Source organism: Calidris pugnax, unplaced genomic scaffold (assembly GCF_001431845.1).
Source record: "Calidris pugnax isolate Ruff unplaced genomic scaffold, ASM143184v1 scaffold19, whole genome shotgun sequence".
NCBI lineage: Eukaryota > Metazoa > Chordata > Aves > Charadriiformes > Scolopacidae > Calidris > Calidris pugnax.
The window spans coordinates 3327723-3349072 of NW_015090775.1; the positions used below are offsets into that span (position 1 = coordinate 3327723).

At 35.6% G+C, this 21350-nt stretch overlaps 1 protein-coding gene across 1 annotated transcript in view; it reads right to left on the reverse strand.

Annotated features, from left to right (window-relative positions):
* The window catches only part of MALRD1 (MAM and LDL receptor class A domain containing 1), a 279653-nt gene that overhangs the window by 27747 nt on the left and 230556 nt on the right, over positions 1-21350 (reverse strand). The window lies entirely within an intron of this gene.

A 21350-nucleotide genomic window follows, 5' to 3' on the forward strand; every position in this document is an offset into this window, starting at 1 on the left:
GTGTTTTGTCAGTATTTCCACCTCTGTCTGCTTATTGTCCTTAACATGCTACCTTCAGCTTGATGTTTAGCTCTTCCTGCAATCTACCTCCACCTCCATCATTGATGTTGCCCTATTTCAGTTATTTACCAAGCACATCCCTCTCTTAGTTAAAGGTCTTAAAAATGTTTTCAGATCACTCAGAGCTCCATCAGCTCCTCCAACACACCTACATGTCTCCACAAGAGAGATTTCACTCTTACACTGCACGTCCTTCCAGATTTTTCATCCTACCTGAGCTTAACTGAGCAAGATGGGTTTGGAGGACTCAGCTTTCCACTCAGGCTGATCTGATGAAATGTTAAATTAACTGTCTTGTAGGAGAGTGAATAACTTCCATTTGGAATGGATCAGAGAACAAATTTTGGCTCAGGATTCATGCATATACATGACCAAGGTCCCTGCTGCCCCCCCACCCCTTCTCCCCACTTCTTAATGAACTCTAAAATGACTTGACACAATAGAAAGCCAAAAACTGAACTCTAATCCTACATATGTTAAAATAAAAAGTGTACAATTGTTTCTCACCTGCTTATAATAAGTAAGAATTTTGAAGGAAAGTACTTAAGATACAACATTATGGATGTTGTACAGCAGTTCCCTAAGTTTGATTCATAAATATATTTGTAATACTATATAGACATATAGATTTCCTCCTTCATTTAAAATTATGGCAGACTTCTATTACAAGGAATGCAATTCAGGAACTTTTGCTCAAATACACAGAAAAGAAAGGAATGTTTATAATCCTCTTTTATGTTCAAAGACTTACTTTGAAGGTCAGTATTTAGATGGGGATATAATCACAAGTATTGGAGCAGATAGGATTTCTGAAGATGGAAGAGTAATAGTGCTGCCCACCCATAACAGGTTGCAGATTATAATCTTTTCTGACCTTCTTTACTTGATCTGGTTTGGAATTCCAATGAAAAAGTATCTTTCCTGATATTTTATATTTTGGACAGGTGGTAAATACCAATGACTAGTTTGTAGGATATTTCTACAGAGGTTCTTAATAAGAAAAAGAAGTGAGAAAGCAAAGTGAACTTACCAACCAAAAACAAGAAAATGAATTGTTTTAAATACAAATGAAAAATAATACCCGTGTCACTGGTTTCACATAATAGACACCTGGTTCTTACTACTTTAGGAAAAAAGACATTTCGTGCTGGATCTGAAGAAACCTCAGTATCAAGAAATTAAGACTACAGCAAAATAAGACTATAACAAAGAATAAAACCAAATCAGCTGTCTTAAGTGTCATGAGAAAAACCCTGGCATCTTAAATTTGGGAAGCCCTTTCATAAGGATTATAAAAAAATATTCTCTGAATATTCAAAAATGACAACTGCTAGTCAAACACAGAATGTGTACTTGAAGGACTGGGCTTTGTCATAAACTTCAAGTAAGAGGATGAAAAAAATCAAGGTCAAGTCCTGTGTTTAAGTCACTCATAGAGTTCAGTACCATGATAGAATTGTTTCATTGTTCAACAGACCAGCAACTGATTTCTGGTCACTTAAAAGTTTGACTCTGTGAAGGACAGTTTAGCAACAAATTCAAAATCAAATGGAAAAATGAAGTCCAAGGTTTCATTAAAAACGTCTGCAAGTCTGACACTAAATCAGTCAAAACAACATTCTATTTCAGAGTAATTCCTTTTGGAAAGACATGAACAAAGTCCTACCCAATTTCTAGAGTGGATGTTGGTGTAAGGTTGGATGGATTTTTCACTTTACACTTCTGGATGGAGGTAAGAACTTTTACATCATGAAGAACTTCTACATCATGAAGAATTAGTTCAGTTCTGTGGTGTTGCTTACTGCTATGAGCTTCTTTTAGTGCTCAAGAACAAAGCTAGAAATACAAAACCTATGGGACCAAAGTATTAACAAGCATGGAAATAGGAGTTGTTGCAGGCATGTACAAATTGTAGAACTTGTATGGACATCATTATTATTATATTTGCATCCTTCAGTGCAAACTGAAGGATCTACTCAGTTTTGTAAGCTGAGTAGTGAATTTTGGTTTTAATTTCACCATTGAATTGTCACTAGTATTTCAGATTACCCTCAGTCTTTTCGTGAAGGGTTAAGGGTTATGAGATCAACACTTGGTGTTCTTGTGAATAACCCTTTAAGTGAGTTTATTTACCTTTAAGGTAATTATGCTGCTTTGGTTCTTGTCCCTAAGTAGTTCGGTTCCAGCTCTTCTTTTACTTCTTCCTCAAGAAAGAAACTTTGAGAACTTACTTTCCATGAGGATTTAATAAAAACATCCTTCCTGTTACTCTGGTCACCCACACGGCAAAAAGGAAGTTAAACTGTTTGCTGACATATCTCTTATGGTTTGGGTCTGAGCTTTTGCTGCCAAAAGTTTGACTTGCACAGACAATACTTTGTGGGTGGTGACTTCACTGGGAATCAAGAGCCAAGAATTGGAGAAATGTCCTGTGTGCCATATCTGTGGTGATTAGGAAAGCATTACTGGATCCACACTTTTAAAGTTACAGCAGATGTGCTTATTTTGTGGTAACCATGCAGTGGAAGAGAGACATTCTCTGGCCCCTAAACCCCAGCTTAGCTAATCATAAGGAAGGTTAGCAAATGCAGTATTTTTCTCATGATATTTCATGAACACAGGGTTTCAAAATGAATGCGGATGGAAAGGCCAATAATCCTTCCATCCCTTGTGGTCTGCATAGAATTGTGGTTTGCCTGAACTGGCTGAAAGCTCAGAGTAATTATGTAGAAAGATCGGCTATTTAGAGAGCTAACATATCTGTATCAATTCCTACCTTACCTTTGAATTCTTTGGAAAATACAGATGAATCTTGATATATCCATTTCTAACAGATATGTAAGGTCTATCCTAGATCCAGATGTGGAATTTCTATTAATAGGTCTGATACTTCGCTGTAAGGAATTTAGTTCACAGCCAGCCCTAAGAAAGCAGAAATGGGCACATAAACCAACATCTGCATAAAGGAAGAGAGTAGAAATTAAAGATTTAGAGATATTTATTGCTGTTTAGCCTGAGGATATCTGATTTACTCCTGCATATACTATGTCACATTATGAACACAAACGTAAAAGGTCCAGTGAAAGCTGAGGAGAGATTGCAGGTAGAGTAAGCCATTCCAGTTTTGCTTTAATACATTACTGAAAATAATCTTTACTGAATATTTTTAACTAGAGTCTGGTACTTCATCACTGAACTCCAGCAGAGTTTATTAATCAAACTGTTATGTACATCTATCATTGCCTTACTCTGACACTAGTCTTCCAGAAGCCTCAGTAACATTAAAAAGTATATAGTAAGTGTGCTGTTTATTAATTTGGTTTTCAACCTTTTGAAATAAGCACATAAGAAAATGCAAGAACTCATATTATGCTTCCACATTTTACAGCACTGTTGCGCATGTAGAATCTTAACATTTGTTTATGTACTTAAAATTTACTATTTCACTTCCTGTGTTTGTTATTATATCTGGGTCCCATTTCATTAAGGCAAACAAAACTCTAGAGAGTCCCCCTCTTGAAGACCCCACGAGAAAGGGTCGGAGGAGAGGGAAAACTGTTATAAACTCATTACTTATGAAAAAGTAAGTCACAGAGTGTAAAAGGGTGAACTTTATTAATACTTAAGTGATATTGTGTCAAAAAGCCTCTTGAAAGTAGGTAGGATAGGAACTTTTAAATTGCTTGTGTGCTTTGGAAGACTTTATCTTAGGGGAGCTGCACATGCTGAGCTCAGAAATCCTCAATTCCAGACTTGTATTTAAAAGAACAGGTTTTATACCCTCACAGAAACAGAATGAATGGATGTGCACATTAATTGCTCAGTCATTCAAGCACTTTTGCCTGTGGCTGTGTTTTTCCTTCAAAATTTTCAGAATTTGAAGGAAAAATTTCAGAATTTTTCCTTCAGAAAGTTGGGGGGTTTTTTTTAAGGTCCAGCCATCCTTCTGGCCAGGCGTCATAAATCTGTGCCTGAAACTGCTTGAACTGCCCTAAGACTAACAACAGGGAAAAAAAATTTCCATGTGGGTTCTCTGTTGCAGAAGAGTGAAATTATCCACAAGGAATGCACACACTCATACTGCTCTGAACACTTAGCTTCAATAATTTTTTAAACCTCTAAAAAAATGTGTTTTACAATTTTTCAGTGCTTCCTGTTTCACTGATGCTACACCAGAGTACAAGCAACAGATAAAAGAGTCTTCTAACAACTTTTGTATTTCAGTAACATTAGAAGGGAGATTGTTTTGGGATGTAAGGTGGAAATATTTGGTAAAGAGGACACACTGTATTCACAAGAAGGAAAATTATTTTTCAGATGTTGAAAAAGTACTACAACTCCTGATTACCTCTTCCTTCATCATGTAACATCTACCTCTTCCAGTTGTGTTTGTACAGTGAAAGCCCAGGCTTGTACTGAGAACAGTGAATCTTGACTGGATACTTCCTTAAAATTTATAACCAAAAACCCCCAGAAGGGTGCAATCTTGAAGACAAGTATTCTTCCTTTCTAAATATTCCAGAGATTTTGACTTGGCCAGATGAGATGCTTTCCCTCAAACATAACTTTGTAGACACTTTTCTGACTAGACACCTTTTTGCAGAATATACTGTTGAAATTTCTACTTTACACCAGAAAACTTTAAAATGTTTGTTATTCTAGAAAAAAATGATTCCTTGTATTGAGAATTTGAGCAAGAATAGCACTATTATCTTCTTGTTACACTGTCCTTGGGTGAGGGGAGTGAAAGGAGAAAAAGAAATCAATCTTCTAACTTTTAATTCAATTGTGTAACATTTAGCAAAGTCTAAGCAAATTAGAATTTACAGAATTAGGGTAAAATCTGACTGTCTATTTAAGAAATAATACTACATCCCTAGCATCCTATAAACTGCATGTAAATTTTTCTTCTCCCAGTTCTAAGTAAAAACAAAAAGATACAAATCAATGTGTTTAGCCCATGTCATTAACAAAGGTTTTGTTTGGGGTTTTTTTCGTGTTTTTTTTTTCCCAAAGACCTGATGAATTATAAATTGCATTTTTGAGCTAGCCTGAAAAAAGGGGAAAGTTTTCATTTTGATTACTATTGCAGCACAGGTGTTCTTCTGAAATGTTTTAGCAGAGCTTTGAAAGTTGCGGTCTAGCTTGCCTTTAAAAAAGAATTTTACAGTTCCCCACTGTGCATTTTTTTGGGAATACTTGTACATTCTTCACAGTTACAAGAAAATATGGTCGAGTAAAGATGTCCTTGAAAATTTACCAAAGTATTTGCTCCAGCTTTTGCATGCCAATACCAGCTGTGAAGACTTCATACTACCGGAACAAAATAGATTATTAAAAAAGAAGGCTGGAGACTGAAGATGAAAAAGTTGTAAAAGAAGCTCAAATGTCAAAGGCAGGATTATTGTACTATGCTTTGATTCTCTGGATTTATAGGGAAAGCATATGCCTAATTCCTTCCTGTGCCCAGTCCTTGTTTCATGCATATTTACAATGAAATTATTTTGAAAACGATACCCGCTTTCAGTTCAGTAAGTATGAAGGGTTTTGTCAAATTGTGCTCTAAATTTTGACACCGTGCAGAGACCTGTTAAAACACAGACAATCTATTGCTATGGTTGTGCGCTGGGTAGGGGAGAGGTTATACTCTCCATATTACACTCTGGATTAACATCCAGTGCTTGAAACGTATTCAAATTATACTTGCTAAATGAGGAATGATAGATGGAGTGGGAATAAATTATGAAGGTTTTGGAAGCAGGATCAATAATTAGCATTTGATACAATAAGAAAGAGGGAGCAGAGATACAAAAAGAAGAACAATGCTGTCAAAGCAACGGTCAGAAGAATCCTTTCTGCAGCTGCTCTCTGTGGGACATCGGCCTAAAAAACTTGCAGTCATCCAAGAAAGGAGGGATGATCCTGCAGTAAATGATGACAGCTCGGGCAAAAACTTTTCCTAGATGCTTTACAGTTACGTGTATCTTGCTGTCTGTAGTAACAGCATGCCAAAAAAGTATTCCAAGGGCACAAAGTATTAGAAAGATAGCTGTGGAAGCATTATATATCTCTCTCTATAGATATAAAAGCTAAATGAAGTGTACTTAGTATGCTGGTATAATCTAGTTTATGTTACTGGTTACACAGCTGCATGCACATTTTTAGCTTTTCTCTACTATCTTATGATCTATCAGAAAAAAATCAGAGCTGCTTACATGAAGTAAAACATTGTGGCTTTTTGCTGATCTTATTACAAAAACATAATGATAGACTTTACTGATAGCGTAAGGGAAGCTCTGACAAATGAAGAAAAAGTTAAGATACCTATTAAAACGCTAGAACTATAATAATGAATAGCTGCTGTTTTGCCTCCAAATATATTCTGCCAAATCACCTCACCTTCACCTCTAGAAGCAAAAGTGATAGGAAGATAATCTCAATGGATTTCTATGGCTATGTAAACACAATATTTTCCACATACTAAAATATTAAACAAGTTTTAGGAGATCTTACTTCCATTTTCCAAACTCCCAAACATATTTCACATTAATAAAGTATTAATTTACAGAAGGGATAAAGAAAAGCAAAGCAAATAAAACCCTTTTCCACCTACTGAAGGCTGTTAATATTGGATTGTTAAAAAAATTCCTCCTGGCTTATTTTTAATTTATTTTTTTTCTAATAAACTACAATACAAATCAAGCCATGCACTTTAATTCACCTGATAAATATCAGTCGTTTGCAAAAGTACCTAAAGTCTCAAAATAAAATTACCAGAGGAGAAAGAACTATTTATTAACTAGAATTCTGATCTGTGAAAAACACTGCTTAAAAGCATTTTGCTCAGCTCCTAGTCATGCAAAGTGGCACTATCAGTAACTTCTGTAGGAAAATCAAGCATGCAAGGATTGCACAACACAGGCTCCGTTTAACTGTAGGCAGTCATCCTGTTACCTTCATTTTACAATCCTAAGCAATTATTTTTTTTATTTGCACAAATCTTGCCACCAAACTCAGTTGGGCAGGCATTTCAATCAATAGTTAATAAGGGTGAACGACAAAAGGATTAAAGTACAGAAATGAAAAGTTCTAAGTGGAAACAACAAACTCATAAAGCAATCAAAATAATTTTTTGATATACTAAGTTAATGAATCAGAGCTTAAACATATTTAATGTTGGGGTCAGATTTAGACCATCCCTACTGTATAATCTCACCTAGCACTGATATTAAAGAACCATCATCACATACTGTTGGATTCAGTCTTTTTCCAACAAAGAAACTTGCCAAGTCCTAGCTGAGGTGCAACACACGCGTTAATACACAGTTGATACCCAAAATCCATCCAAGGAATTTGTACAACTTCCAAGGTACTCTACATACATAGAGAACTAGAGATAAAAATGGAGAAATCAGTTTGCACTCATTGACAATCCTTTCTCACTGACCACAGAGAGAATCACCACAGTTTTGGCTTCCACGTGGCTGCACAGAGAGTGAGCTAAAGCGCAGGTTAATTCAACGTCGTCAGGTTTGGCTTCCACGTGGCTGCACAGAGAATGAGCTAAAGCGCAGGTTAATTCAACGTCGTTAGGAAGCCTTATGATAACTTTCCAGAAATCTGGCGTATGATTTATCTGTGTTCTGCTTTGTTATCTAGTCGGCTGACACAAAAGCACGCATACTGCAAATAAACAAAGACTAAGATAAAATACCGTGCATCCTGGCCAATTAATTTTCCCATCCACAGGGAAATAATTCACTTAAATCCAAACTTTTCTCACCTCTCTACCATTTAAAAAACAAACAAGCGAAATCTCAACCTCCTGTAGTTTACAGAATTCTGAAGCCTGGCTTGATGACTGATGTTTATTCATGCAGTAACTCTGGTGTTGAGATCAATACTGTAAGTCTTGCATAAACCACATTAGCTTGACAGACTTTAAAGGATATTTCAAAGTTCACATATATCTTACAACCAACACACATATTTAAAAGGAAAATATTTCTGTACATTGAAAATATGACTTGCAGACCAGATGAAGACAAAAATATTTTAGTTTAAATGTATATGTACTTTTTCCCTTAAGGAGGTACAAAAGCCTGTGTGGGAATAGCACATAGTTACTGCTTCCCGCTTAGAGATGCAGCCTGGTAGCTGATTAGAGCAATAGCAAACCTGAAAAGATCCTTCCAAGCGTTGAGAAAAATCCTCTATGTTTGTATGTGTGTTTAAAATTAAAATGCATGGAACTTTCCAGATCAGTCAACACTGCAAAAGCCGGCAAGAAAAGTTCAAAAGTTCTTAATTTAGTAGAATTTGCTGCTTTCATGCAATCCCTTAGCCACCTAGCAACAGCACAAAGGGTATCATTCTTGGAGATTTAAATTCACACTGGCTGAACAAGGGTGAAAACGGCAAACATGCATGATAGCTTGAGGACATTGTGACAACAGGGTGTCTCGCGGGTCAGACTGAGCAGGATGTGGTTAGTACAGAACAGAAGACGTGTGTCTTTCCTACAAAACTTATACAGTAACACAGATTCTCAAGTACAGATCTCCACCATCCCCATCTTTCCTGCCATCCTCAGCACAGGCCTATCCACATCACAATCTTCCTCACTGCAGTGAAAGTTCAAAACTTTTATCAACATGCTTGATGGTATATGTTTTTTCAAAAAGTCTCCCTTTCCACTTCTGTGACACATTTTGTCCTCTTTTAGGTGTGCCCGACCAGTAGCCTCAAGGTACCTCCCACAGAGAGAGATCTAGTGATGAGCTGATTCTAGACAATGAAGTTTTGATATGCAGACATGCAGATGTAATCTTAGGGTAGGAGAATACTGGTTTTCATGCCAAGTACTGTCTTTTACTTTAATTTAAATCCAGGAAGCCTGAGCCTGAAAGATTGTTACTCAAGCTAAGTAAGGCAATCTGAACCCAGACTGTGTTAATTATTGTTCAATTTCATGTAATCCAAAAGTTGTAGTGTAATTTCTGTGTCTTTAAATAGATATACCCAAAGATCCTTTTAAATTTCTGAGGACAAAAGGCAGCTACATGAATGTGAAAGTGGGGGCTGGAGCACAAAAATCATTGTAACTCTTGTGTTTATACTCCCTTCATTGGTATACATACAAATTGTTCCCTATTTTTCTCTCTTTTGAAATGTATTTCTTACTTTACAGCTATTCTTTCCTGTTTTGAACAGAACAACCAAACCAAAATAACGATTTAAAGCTTTTCATCTATGTTTCCTACTCTTCAGCATCTGGAGTTCATAGGAGTAATCCTTCAGGGAACCCTCCATACTTTGGCAAACATCCAATATCCAACATTAATTCACATTCTCCCATATAAAAATCTCTCATATTATCTATCACTCAGCAAGTATCCTCTCCTGCAAATACACTCCCCAGATCCTAAGCTTGTACCTATTGTAGACAAAGCTATCTTCTGAATTTTAAATGTAATAATGCTTACAGTTCTGGGGTATAAGTCATTCTGAGGTAAAGGTGCATTGCACTTAGTAATAATAAAAATCTCACTGTGATTTCCTACACCTCATAGTTAACTCATTTCACTTTGACTCTTTTCGAAGAGGGAACTGAAAATCAGAATAGAAGTGTAGAATACTTATCAGAGAGGTTGAATGCTTTTAGCCTCTTAAGCACTACTGATACTAAATTTTGTAAGGAGAGGAAATCTGACTGAGGAGAAATTTTTTCCCATAAGCATTCCTATACACGCAGGTGATTTTCACTGTATCTGCTAAATTATACTTATTTGCCTACACCATTCTCAATAATATTGTAGTATATTCATATTAAAACATGAATTATTTTGATCCAACTCTAAATGTAATTCCAGCTCTGATCTTGAGAGTTGAAGTGAGGTTGATATTGTATTAAATTCACCTTCCAAAAGGAAATGTGCAGTTATTATTATTCCCAAAACTAAGTGTTAGCCCCTGTCAACTCCAAAATCTTGCAATAAAAGGTTGTACATAAAGTTCAATACACTCTTTGATCTAGAAATCATCCCAGAAATTCCTTGCTGATTTTCTATGCAAGTAAAAACCTCCCCACTCAGCAAACATATCATAAAAAGACAGTTTGAAAATATCTAGGTCACAGTTTGCTTTCCAGCATGACCAATGGGCTATATCTAAACTATGTCCTTCCATTATAATTGCTATCCACATTCAAGCAATGAGCCATTCAGGAGAGACTTTTTCCATTTGTCAGAGTAATATTTCACCTCAGGAAGACAGAGAAAGACCGTAAGCTACTTTGCTCTTTTCCTGTTTTACAGATATCTCGCACTTTAGATTTCCATAGAAAAAAAGACCAAAACCCAAGAGTTAAGTGTTTAATTTACGTTTGAATCAGGTGCTAGAGATTTCTCAAAAACATTGTCAGAAACATTTGTTATGAAACCATTATTGAGTTATTTAATTGAGTAAAAACATCTGGATTTGAATCAGGTGCAGGATTTCTCAAAAACATTGTCAAAAATAGTTGTTATTAAACCATTTTTGAGTTATTTAATTGAGTAAAAACATCTGGTTTTCAATTATGTGCAGTCAAACTTTAAGTTACATACTTGTTTTAGTTTTAGAATAAAGAAACTGAAAAATACAGATTCCTTCTGAAATCATTGGATTTAGCAATCAGCTGATTCAAAGAACTCACAAGTGAACTTTACAGTATGTCACTGCCTCACCACAGATGGTGGCAAACTGCACTATATATTTGATTAACTTTAGCTGAGATAAAAGTTGTTTGGGTTTTTTCATCATTTCTAGGAGTCGCAAACTGCATGAAGCAGGTGGCTCCAGTGTGATAAGTATAATCCTGATAACAGTAGATAATAGTCTAATCCTGACCTCAAGATTATACTATTATCTGCAAAGAGGAAGAGAAAGAGGAAAGGTCAAAGTAACTGCTTCTAAATAGAAGAAGATAGCCAGTGTTGCCATTTCTAAAGAAATAATTGATAATTTGTTCAATAGAAGGGTTCTCACTAGCTAAAACTGATTTGGGCAAATGTATTTACTTTTGGTACAAGTGGGGAAAATATAAATAAAGAAAAAAAATTGTTAGACAAATCTGGCATATTTCTTTCCTTATGGAGGATCAATATTTCCTGAATTCTCATATATGAAGAATGCAATGGATTTTGAAATTTTTTTTTTCCGTTTATGTATATTGTGAAATGATTGCTGAAAGCCCTTTGATCAGCATCAAAATCAAAAGCTGTTTCATTCCAACTATCAAAAACTAGACCAAACGCATAAGATTTATGAATCTATGTTTCTGTCTCATTGCACCATAATCTCTAGTGTTTGAGGGTGGGGGAGAAACAAACAAAAATTCATGCGAGTCATATAAAGCGTACCTGAAGGGAAATCAACACTCTGGTTGTCCACAAGAGCAATCTTCTGGCATATAGATAAGGAGTCACCATCTGAGTGCACTAAATGCCACAGCCAGGTTCAATGGAAAACAAGAATACCTCAATGTAGAAATGCAGATCTCTGAATGAACTATGCAGTTTGGACACAGAAGTAATAACATTGGTCCAGGCTTAGGAGAGGGAACTATAAAGGACAATAGAGAAATTTCAGAAATGTTTTAAGCTCTAAAGTAAGGGCTTTGTACGTAGATTATGTATACGATGATTCTTATATGCTAGTTGTCTTCCTAATGCAGGGGAAAAAGAATGAAAAACATTAATTAGAAATACTTGAATATGTAAAATGCCACAAACCTCCAGGTGAGCTCAGCTCACTTTGATATGACTCAACTCACACCTCATATGACGGGCAAAAGCAAACACAAAGGGTGAGAACTTAAAAAAAATATTTTTAATCAAAACCCTTGAGAAAAAAAGAAAAGCTATTCAATTGTTTTACTTGTGTTTGTATAGCTCTGATCACTGCTTTTTTATGAAATGGAATATATATGCTACTGAACAGTTCAATTTCCGCTGATGCTTAGTGGTCTCTTATCTCACAAATATTCTTAATGACATCATGTTTGCCTTTTTTGGAAAAGGCATGATGTCGGAAACATGGAAAGACCAAAAAAAATAGTATTATTGTATCAGGAACAGGCACCTTGATTTCACGAAACTTTTCTGAATAAGAAAGGATAAAGAGTAAACGGATAATAATATATGGAATAGAAACTTCAGGAAAGAGTTTTCTGTAAGCAAATCTTTAAAGGTGCATTTCCATCAATATACTGTATATTTTCCTTCACAACAAGCTGTGTTTCATTCATTCTGGAGAACAGAGATATTAACTTGTCTTCCCATTCTCAATTTTGCCCAACTCAGGCAACATTAATTTGCTATTTTATTTGTCTCAGCATCATTTTTCAGATGGCACTTGGGTAACGGAAAGATATGAAAAAAACTCCTCTATGCTAGCTATGTGTGTTTGTATATATGTCTCTATATAACAATACGCCTTCATTTCCAGAAGTAAAATCTTAGCATAACATTAATTTTTGACTACTCATGATGGCTTTTGGTTTTATTCATGGTTACATCGTACACCCTCTACCTACAATTGCTTTTGCACGACTACCACTATCTTGAGTAGATACACAGGCTCTATATAGCTCTATAAATTTACTTAGGTCACCCTCGTTCAGTAAATCTAAAAGAAAATTCTTCGGAAGGAAGTGAAATCATTACCAATTTGTTTTGCTTCAACAGTTAACAATCTGCAGTGATTGGGCAGCTGCTGCATCAGCAATCCTCCCTGCAACTGAGGTGGGAATCTTTGAGAGCAACAGGACAAACAGCTGAAGTGGAAACTGCCATCTTCTCCCATTGTAAAGTCTCTTTACTCGTTAATTGGGTGTGTCTAGCTTGCCAGTCTCTAGGCTTTGCATTTCCATCAAATCACAGGCTAGATGCTTCCAAGCATTTTATATTCTTATGTATGAATACCATTATCATTCCATTTTCACGGAATACTGTGTGATATTAAAACAATTGCCTGACTTTTAGTTTTTAAAGATAACTACCACTGTCATTCCTCGAAAGTCCAGTAAAACAATATCTATAAAAGTACATCCAAAGACAAATATGTTTAGAAAAAATGCCCTACATTCTTCACTGGAAGACATTAGCTAGAGAAGATGTGGAATTTCCATTTTTTGGCACACATGAGCCTTGATCCGAAAAGGTATTGAACAAATCTACTGTGGCATTATTTCAAGTTGCATGCTGCCTTGTAGGGCTGCTCTGCAAAAATGTACTGTGCTTACAAGAAGTTAGTATTTTGAAGACAAAATCAGATTGTGACAAAACGTCTCAACTATCAAAAAAGTAATATTTTTTTTAAAATTTTTGTGGAATATTATTTGTTATTGTATCACTGGGGATAAAATAATTTATTTGCACATTAAAACAGACCATTCTTGGTTATAATAATGAGCTCATTTTAAACATGAAAAGGAGAGAAGTGAAAAATAGAGGACCAAATAGGCTTTAGCTTTTCCAAGGAGAAAAAAGAAAAATTCCCTCCTCTTAATAATTACCCTGTAAAATCAATTCTTTTCTAAAACATAAAAGGGAAAGTAACCTTTTTTACTTTTATCACATAAAGCAAACAAACAAAATAATTCAGTTTCTATACTTTGGGCCAAATCAGCATTTAGATACACAACTACAAAGATAACTTTAATTAATTATCTATATATAATTACTTCTTGAAATTCTAATCTCCACAGCTCAGATAGCTAGATGGTACATATTCAATGTAATTTAAAAGCTGTTTAATGAAGATGTATTTCTAATTTATAACATGATTGTTTAATTACAGGCCAGTGAATGCAATTACATATGCTGCTTAAGGATAGAGCCTTCTTACAGCTCAGACATTAATAAAACACTCTCATTATAGTCTTTAGTATTAAGCAGTGTAACTGCTGTGAAATTTTTTTGTTACACAGAAAATGTTTGTATAAAATAAAAGGAAAGACAAGCACTCTATTATGTTTATTGTATATGAGTTTTAGTACACTTTAAATGTGAATGTATTGTATTAATCTTGTCTAGCTAACATAAAATTATGTATTATCAGTCTAGTGAAATACTTTTGCTGTTCTCAGGGTTTTATTTCAGCACTAGTACAATTTTTGAAGCCTCACCCTTCCACTTCAGTGTGTTACAAACACACATTTTTACAGCTTGTTTGTTCTCATTAATATTTCTTTCCTACGTTTACAGAGGTCTGTGTCTTTGAAAAAAATAAAACAAATGTAAAAAAACACTGGACAAACAATTAGGGAAAGTACAAATACAATCGAAGGGATAACTTTAAAATCAGACTATTGAAATTGCAAAAATTCTAGCCATTATTGCTCAAATTGTCATCACCTGCATGTGTAGCTGATTGCCAGCGCTGGCCACTGGGCCACACAGCCACTAAAGAAGGGAACTCAGTCAGCACCAATAGGAGTAACATTTTGTGAAATGAGAGTGGCAGTTAAAATCTCAGACTAAAGCTCCATACAGACTAGCAGCTAAAGAGGATACTCAAGAATTAGTAAGCAAAGATAAATGTATTTGATATGCATCCCAAGCACTCTCCTGACCAAATAGGAGAAGCAAATGCAAATGGCTTTCAAACCTACCTCAGAAGGCAAACACCAGAGAGGATCAGGACAGCCATCAGCTGTATTTCATTCAAGTAGGAAGCTAACCATCACCTGCAAAGCACTATTGCTCTGCACTTAGTTGCAAACTCCCACTGGGAACATCTGCTACCATACAGTCACATTCTCAAATCCTGTGCCTCTCACTGAAGTTAATACAATCATGATGGACCAGCTAAGAAAAGCTGTTTTCAGCAGCATGAGCAGAAATGACAGCAACCTTATATACCAACCCTGTTACCCACTCCAATATACACCGAAACTTTATTTGGACTTATCTTTTCCACCTATTGTACAGATACTTCTTGATAAGTGGATGTCAGAGCTCACCTTCCACCTTCTGCAGATGCCTCTTAGCAAAATACTACTGAAAGTCAGGTTGACATCCTAAGTATTCACCTTAGATATATAAGCAAAACTAGTGCACAAGTATAAAAACATACAGCATCAAAGAAACTTGAGAAGTACTAAATGTCCAAAATCTGCTATCAACTTTCAATCTCTTCAAATAGTTAATTTCTTTTGCCTAACCAGCTACTGTAAATGCACTCTGTTCTCATGCTGACATGTTAAACCACTTGGAGGAGTCCATACAGTTAATTACTTCAACCACATTGCATCCAGGTTGACATCCAAAGTATTCACCTTATATATCTAAGCAAAATTAGTGCACACGTATAAAAACATAGAGCATCAAAGAAACCTGAGAAGCACTAAATGTAGAAAATCTGCTATCAACTTTCAATCTCTTTAAATAGTTAATGTCTTTTGCCTAAGCAGTGTAAATGCACTCTGTTCTCATGCTGACATGTTAAACCACTTGGAGGAGTCCATACAGTTAATTACTTCAACCACATTGCATCAAAATCACAGAAAAAACTCAGACATTAACACCAACACAAACGTTTTCTAGAGACTGCATTCTCTTCTATCAACATACTTCAAACTAAGGTACGACGAGCAGCAATTCCCGTTTTTATATTAAACCACTTGGAGGAGTCTATACAGTTAATTAATTACTTCAGCCACATTGCATCAAAATCACAGAAAAAACTCAGACATTAACACCAACAAAAACGTTTTCTAGAGACCGCATTCTCTTCTATCAACATACTTCAAACTAAGGTAAGACGAGCAGCAATTCCGGTTTTTATAGGAATGTGATGGAACCTTGAATCGAATGAAGCTTAGAGACCTGTCCAGACTTGTTTAGTTAAACCAACATTCTCAGAGAGGCCAAGGAGATTTTTAAAATCTCAGGTTTTGTTTTATGGACACTAAAACACAAGCATCTCAAGTGGAGGAAGTTTGGTATCCATTGTGTAAGAAAAAAACAGCAATAAAAGGATGTGTTAACAATTTTTCCCTTTGCCCATTGCGTCACTGAAGAATGTTAGTCAAACTGAGTGGCTTTTAAGACCACTGTACGCTCCACACGATTACCTCTGGGTATCCAGGAAGACTCTCTTTCTCTGACACTTCTCTGACAGGGCACTATCTATACTCTGCTCTTTTCAGGAGTTTTCTTGCTGTCCCACAGGCTTCCTGAGTTCTTACACACTCTGCTTTTTCTCCTGACCTCCCCTGCAGTCTAGAAGAGCAGTTGTTCTCAAGAGAAGAAGATAGCTCCACCTAAATCTATCATCCTTTTTTTCAGGAAATGTAAGATAAGAACTGAGAACAAACAGGTTAAAAAGAGTGTATTTTCCACACTAATTCCTAGGGTTTTCATTGTGTTGGTTTTTTTTTCCTAGGAAATGAAAATTGGGATACTTCTATATTTTTTATTATTTAAGGTACATTTTTATTCTTTTCTTTCTTTTCATAATGTCGACATGCAGGATTTTCAAATATCATGCAGAAGCTTATCTTAGAAATGGCTAACTCCACTGTTATCACATGTATGAGTAATTCCTTCAAAATATTATAAAGCCTTGAATGGTACTGGTATCAGACTGTTGATCTGGCTATTCCTTTTCTTCTCCATTTGCTATTCTCCAGTCACATCCCTTATCAGCAGAGCTTTCAGAAAGGCTTCCATTACTGCAAAATATACTACTTTTCTACTATTCTTGAACAGAGATGACGTATTTCCCCAGTAGAAACACACACAACTCTTGGAGTTATGTTAGCCCATCAGGTAGGTCATTTTCATTTCTGTGCCTTTGCTCCAATTACATATGCATTGCATTAGAATTCAATAACTTGTTTCTTACTGAATGTTGAAAGTATCCTATTTACTGTTCTACTATTGCAACTATCTTTTATTTCTGTGGATAAAGAACACTTGGTAATTTGGTTTCATTTCATTTGCAAGTCCTAACATAAATTCAATTTTTATAATTCCCTTGTATCCCTAAAATCTCAATTACTCCTCCAGTTGCTTTGTCCCTACAAGCAATTTTCTTGTTGATCAATGTTTACGATCAAGTTGATCGATCTTGTTGATCAAGTTTAGGAACTGTAAACTTCCTGGCTATTCAAAATCCCTTTATTTTCTGCTGGCTATCCATTTAATTTCATTTAAAACCTTCACCTATGTTTTTTGTCCCATTTCTCTCTTTCTGTGTCCCAAAAAGTTTTGAAACAGCCACCTTAATGAAATCCCAAGTTTCTTGCAGCGACAACTCTCTATTTTGCAATAGAGAAGATTCTTTGGGGAATCTGCAAGTAATTAACAGTGTTTTCTGAGAGCTAAATCAAAGTACTCTATAAGAAAGTGTGTTTTCTGAGTATTTTGTTTATCACATTTTTTCAACCAAAAATGGATAAACCTGTCTTGAAAGATACAAATTCTGCAATAACTGAAGTTTGGTCAGCAGACTTATTAATGTGAGTTTCCTAGAAACCAGGAGACAAACCTTACTGCCTGGTCTTGCCTAAGATAGATACTCCGATAAAACAGTCACTTTAGTAATTTGGCAAATGTTTTGGCAAGATCTACTGAAGCACACGAAGGACAAAAGTATGATAATGTATATCCTTGCATTCTTTGCACTTGAAAAAATCTCTTGTAATATCCAAGTGGGAAACAGAGTGATACCTTGTGCAAATGAGTCCTTCAGCTATACTGAGACACTTCCTAATGACTCCTACATCCCACGTCAGAATTGTATTCTTTATTTGGTTATTACCCTCTTTACCCTCTTTCTCCAAATATATGCAAAAAATAACGTTATAACAGAAATACATCACAAGTTCAGGTAAAGTTGAGAACATGGCCTGCCGTATACCTCATCTTAGGTACACAGCACCTTCTGCATGTAAGGCATCATTTTTCATATAAGCATGTACTGTTAAATATTAGTGTGAAACGTAAGACACAGAAAACTTAAGGTGTCAGGCAAACAGGTTTTCTCATGTAATGATAGATGAAAGGTACAGAAAATTTCATTTGATAAATAGTATTTTTCTAAAAATGTGGTTTCAGTCAGCAACTGTAAATAAAAATAATGTAGACATGCAAAGACTTTTAAAAATAGTAAAAAAAGTAATTTCAGTCCCGGGGAACAAAACAGCTCTTTCAACAGCACCTTTTTCCAACTTCAAACACAAAACAAACCCCAATGAAACTTACTGGCATAATGGAATGTCATCTTTGATGATGCATGTCCCTCCATTTTTGCAGTATTCTTCAGGACAAACTGCAAACATAACAGTAAAAAAAATAATTTAAAATTTACCATCCTTTTTTCATATTTGTCATTGCCCGATTTTGAAAATGATGGAATATTCATACCTGCCATTTTGGGCACTTAACGCTTCCAAAAACTGTTCCTTTAGACCTTAACTTGGTGATACAATTGTCAAGTCATAAACATGTTAAAGTCAATGGACTCCTCTTGAACTTACAGAAATCCTGTTGCTTCACTTGAACAAGCTTCTAATTTTTCTCAAGCAAGGGTTTCATCTGACTCCAGAAATCAAGCTTTTGCCACTTACTTGATTTTCAGACAAACAGGAATATATAAAATAAGAGCCCAAACTGCTGAACTTATATTTAAGTAGTACCTAAGTCTACTTTATTATTAATAGCTTTTCTATAGGGGTGATGAACACATACTTACCCCTATGTCACTAACCTAATTAAAGAAGTTCCAAATTTTAACACTTAGAATCACATTCTTATAAGAACTAGAGAAATCAGTCTTGAAAAGAGGAAAGGTGTTTAAGTAGAGCGGGATGTCAGTGATATACTATTATCAACTTTTGACATCCCTTAGAATGGATTTCCACATCATCAGATTTAGTTTTACAGAAGTTTAATTCTACACACCAACGGCAAGAAAAACTCCAAATCAAAAACAAGTCCCCTCAATCTTCTTTAGTAAGAAAATAACTGTAAAATCCAAATTAGACCTAAAGAATTATGTCTAATTCTTTAACTTTTGCGTATATACCCCATAAAATAATTTGCTGAGACACATAAATAGTGTTATTCAGAGTGAACACCTCTGGTTTTAAGAAGACATTGTGGAAAACAAATCCTCACAGGTGGATGAGACCCCATCTGGAGTACTGTGTTCAGCTCTGGATCCACCACCATAAGAGGGACATGGACCTTTTGGAGCAGGTCCAGAGGAGGGACACAGAGATGATCGGAGGGCTGGAGAACCTTTCCTGTGAAGATAGGCTGAGAGAGTGGGGTTGTTCAGCCTGGAGAAGAGAAGGTTCCAGGGAGACCTTAGAGCAGCCTTCCAGTGCCTAAAGTGGGCCTACAGGAAAGATGGGGAGGGACTCTTTATCAGGGGGTGTAGTGATAGGATGAGGCGTAATGGTGTTAAACTGGAAGAGGGGGGATTTAGATTAGATGTTAGAAAGAGATTCTTTGCTGTGAGGGTGGTGAGACACTGGAACAGGTTGCCCAGAGAAGCTGTGGCTGCCCCATCCCTGGAGGGGTTCAAGGCCAGGCTGGATGGGGCTTGGAGCAACCTGGTCTGGTGGGAGGTGTCCCTGCCCAGGGCAGGGGGGGTGGAACTCCATGATCTTTAAGGTCTCTTCTGACTCTAAGCATTCTATGATTCCATGCTTGTACTGTTAACACAGAACCTGCCCAGCGTTAGTAATCAGCTCGGGGATGAACTGCATTAAATTTGTGTTACTGAATGGGATGCTTCAAATCTAAATTTAATTACTTATGTCATCATCATGCAATGTTAAATTTTGTTAATAAAAATCTGATTCAGATTGGATGTATATTATTGTGTTCTTACCTTTCTCCAGAATTTCCCTGTTGCAAAACAAACCTGAATTTTGTGGGAAATGCAGTGTGCTAAAACAAATGCTACATGTTTTGTTATATTTTTCCAAACTGGATTTCTGTTACTCTTAAGAAAAAAAGAAAACTAAAAAATCCTATTAACTTAGAAATGTTGAGCTCATTTAAATGGGTTAATCCATTGGCCAAAATCGAGAGTGCTTTATTAGGATAATACAAAATTGGGGTTTTTTTAAGCAATGTGTTTATACCTTTAGAAACACCCCTTCTGAAGATATTAACTAAGCATATTATTTTCCATCTTTTTCTCATTATTTTAGTTGTGTCATATTTTCATTCAAATTCATTCCTGATGTTATCTTAATAAGTTTTAGCAGAGAGAATTCAGTCTGGTTTGAGAGCTGCCTAAAGATTCAGTAAGAAATGACTATATGTTTTTCTTTCAAATGATATTTTTATGCAAAACTAAGTACCTGAACAGCTGGACTCATCAAGGCTGAAATCGATGCAGTCTGCAATGCCATCACAACGCTGGGAGATTGCTATACATTGATTAGTTGAGGCACATAACAAAGAACCATTGAAACAGTCTTTAATGGCTGGAATGAAAAGTAACATGACAGTTATTATCACCTATATTTCTTTTACTCACTGTTAAAAAACTACTACAAAACTTGATTTGTACTGGAGTATATAAACTTGGATCTCTGTAACCTCTACGAGCTTTCATCTTCAAAGACATACAACTTTACTGCAGAATAGATAAATAAGTAAACAAACACAGACCACAGATGTTACAGAAGCTGGATTTTCCCATGTTGTATTTGTGGAGGAGAGCGTATTTAACTAAAACATTGAAAAAGTAAGCTGCAAAACCCGAACCAGAACCCATAAAAAGATATCACACAATGTAATTAACTCTCATGCATAACCTAGTTTTAAAAAGATAGAATTAATTTTTAAACACAAAACAAAAAATTGGCATCATATAGTTGTCTTCTATTACCAGGAACCAAATACTAAGAGACAGTTAACGTATAAAAAGTAGAGAAATACTATACTGAAAAATCCAAACTTGCACACCTTTTTTATTCTTGGGAATTCAGTTATATTTCCTATGTTTGTCCAGAATTATGAGGGGTTAATCTTGCTGGAATCACATAAGCCTTCAGGTAATTATTCCTGAGTCACTGATCTACAGGATGTACCTGGTGGTCCTGCACACTCCTGTGGAATTTAACATCATTTTGTCATTTTATCTCACTATTAAAAAATTATTGTTTATTAAGGTTTTTGTTTTGGTAATTTAAGCTAAATTCTGTCACCATGACACTAATGCTAATCAGAAGGAACTCTTCTAGTTCCATCAGAGTTAGATATATTCACATCAGCTTG